The sequence below is a fragment of the Montipora foliosa genome, chromosome 13, assembly GCF_036669935.1.
Source record: "Montipora foliosa isolate CH-2021 chromosome 13, ASM3666993v2, whole genome shotgun sequence".
In the NCBI taxonomy this organism is placed as follows: domain Eukaryota; kingdom Metazoa; phylum Cnidaria; class Anthozoa; order Scleractinia; family Acroporidae; genus Montipora; species Montipora foliosa.
In genome coordinates, this window is record NC_090881.1 from 1,651,202 (window position 1) to 1,654,417 (window position 3,216).

Here is a 3,216-nt window from a genome sequence, read left to right on the forward strand (position 1 = left end):
GAAGAAATTATGGTAAGATACCTGCCAGACCAGAACATGATAAATTTCTTCAAGAATAGAGATGTTGTTGAGACCTACCTTTTAAATCAGATCACATTCTGTGAAGAAATGATCCAGGTAACATTTGTTCCTTTGAAGGTTAGAGTTATCAGTAGGAGCTTTACGGTATAACAACACACAGATTTAAAGCACCTTTTTTTAAATCAGTGAATTTGCTTGTTATATACAATAATTATTTTTGTTATAGACACTAATATTCTTGATTCATAGATTTAAGCATTGTTGTATATCCTTTCTGGTTCAGCCAGGTAGGAGTCCTGGCACTGAAATATGCCTGAGTGCTCCTGGGATATGCAACAAAGATAATAATCATCTTTAGTGACAGATTTAAGCATTGTTGTATATCTTTTCTGGTTCAGCCAGGTAGGAGTCCTGGCACTGAAATGTGCCTGAGTGCTCCTGGGATATACAACAAAGATAATAATCATCTTTTGTCACCGATTTAAGCATTGTTGTATATCTTTTCTGGTTCAGCCAGGTAAGAGTTCTGGCACTGAAATGTGCCTGAGTGCTCCTGGGATATACAACAAAGATAATAATCATCTTTTGTCACAGATTTAAGCATTGTTGTATATCTTTTCTGGTTCAGCCAGGTAAGAGTTCTGGCACTGAAATGTGCCTGAGTGCTCCTGGGATACACAACAAAGATAATAATCATGTTTAGCCGTAGATTAAGGCATTGTTGTATATCCTTTCTGGTTCAGCCAGGTAGGAGTTCTGGCACTGAAATGTGCCTGAGTGCTCCTGGGGTATACAACAAAGATAATAATCATCTTTTGTCACCGATTTAAGCATTGTTGTATATCTTTTCTGGCTCAGCCAGGTAAGAGTTCTGGCACTGAAATGTGCCTGAGTGCTCCTGGGATATACAACGAAGATAATAATCATGTTTAGCCGTAGATTAAGGCATTGTTGTATATCCTTTCTGGTTCAGCCAGGTAGGAGTTCTGGCACTGAAATGTGCCTGAGTGCTCCTGGGATATACAACAAAGATAATAATCATGTTTAGCCGTAGATTAACGCATTGTTGTATATCCTTTCTGGTTCAGCCAGGTAGGAGTTCTGGCACTGAAATGTGCCTGAGTGCTCCTGGGATATACAACAAAGATAATAATCATGTTTAGCCGTAGATTAACGCATTGTTGTATATTTTTTCTGGTTCAGCCAGGTAGGAGTTCTGGCACTGAAATGTGCCAGAGTGCTCCTGGGATATACAACAAAGATAATAATCATGTTTAGCCGTAGATAACCGCATTGTTGTATATCGTTTCTGGTTCAGCCAGGTAGGAATCCTGGCACTGAAATGTGCCTGAGTGCTCCTGGGATATACAACAAAGATAATAATCATGTTTAGCCGTAGATTAATGCATTGTTGTATATCCTTTCTGGTTCAGCACATGTTTTAATAATTTTTAGGAGTTGTCTGGATCCTAGACATTAAACATGAATGGCATCAACTTCGATGGCTTTGATAAACATCGAGATAGTTTTGAGACAAATGGGAAAAAGAACCCAAATATGACATTATACATGTGTAGGTTTGTAGCTGACGCAGGCCTCTTAGGTTCTTTTGCCTCATTAATGACTGTTCTTTTGTCTCTGGCACAAGTTCTGCTCAGCTATTATGTTAAAAAGGCTATCACGAGTTCGGGTAACTTAATTGGGAATTGGAGGCATAATAGTATCTATTATTGCTGAATTCCATATCTCTAGTTTTACACCCAACTGAAGAATTCCGGGAAGTTTGTTAGAGACTGGGGAACATACTCAGAGTCAATTGATATCAGCAATACAGGTTAGTTTCTTCTCTAAAAGGATGAAAGGATGAGCGACCAATGCCTTGCTGATCGCACGACACTGACACCTGTCCAGATTACGGACCTCTTAGATTTCGTATTAAGATCTACGTATTTGTAGTATAATGTATTGATCTGCGAATAGAGAGAAGGTGCAGCCATGGGGAGCCCGGTTTCCACCTTTGTTGCTAATCTCTACAAGGAGGGTTTTGAAGCTTAAGCAATAGAATCCGCAACACAGCATACGTTTCCTCAAGGCAAATCTGTGAAGAGTTAAGTTTCCGCAAAGAATTTCCTCCGTCCTCCCAGACCAAATTTAAAAAATGAAGACCCAGTTCTCTCTGTCGATTGGAACTTGCAAATCTTTTCACTTTCCCTCTGTAACTTAGGAAGCAAATTTAAGAGGTTTTGAATACAAATTGCCGATCCGGATGTTTTATAGAAATAGTAAACTTAGAAATTTAAAATTGCAGAATCGCTATCGTTTCTTATGTAAGACTGAAGGGGAATCCCTCGAGCATTTAATGTGTTACTGTAAATCAGTTGAGGTCTTGAACCTGGGAAGAGGTTTTATCTTGGCTGGCCATGCCTAAACATGAGCATAAAATGCTACATTCGCGTATCTTTTGTTCGAGAAATTCAGTATTGATAATTAATCATGTTCTTAAGCTTGGAATATTACTTTATCTGTAGGTTATAGTAAAAAACCATCATTGGAAGTGTTGCATGTTTCCGTTCTTTCGATGGGTAAAGGTATTATCGACTGTCTTTGAAAGGATTATTTCTTATTTTATTAGTTGCCATCTTTTTGAGCAACATCGCAGTATCTTCTCAGTGCCATAATCTTTTTCCCTTCCTCAGATAATTAGATAAGCATTATATACCATAGAAATTTGGATAAACTGACCCTTTCAATGCCTTTCTCCTAAAATTACGGCAAGACTTCCTTGTCATGTTAATAATTTACGTGACCGTACTAATAGTTTTCACAACTTGCCGATGCTAATACGTTTATAAGGTATGGAACTTAACAAGTCCCTTCAAGTTTAAGGTTATATCTATAATCTTAACGTGACGATTACACTTTCATGATCATTCAGCATTGAGTGCTGGAATAGCATTGTGTGAACTATTGTAGCGTAAGCAAAACACTTTCGCAATGGACATTTGTATATTTCACTTCAATCACTTGTAAATCTCTTTTTAAGATTATTGGCTCCTCAAAGGACGAAACTTTTCCGTACTTGCGATGTTTCTTGAAGCGGGCAAAAAAGGAAACATTACCAGAAATAATGTTTTTGTGTAACATTTTCCCTCGTTTGCACTTCAGTCACTTCAGTCACTTCAGTCACTTAATTTC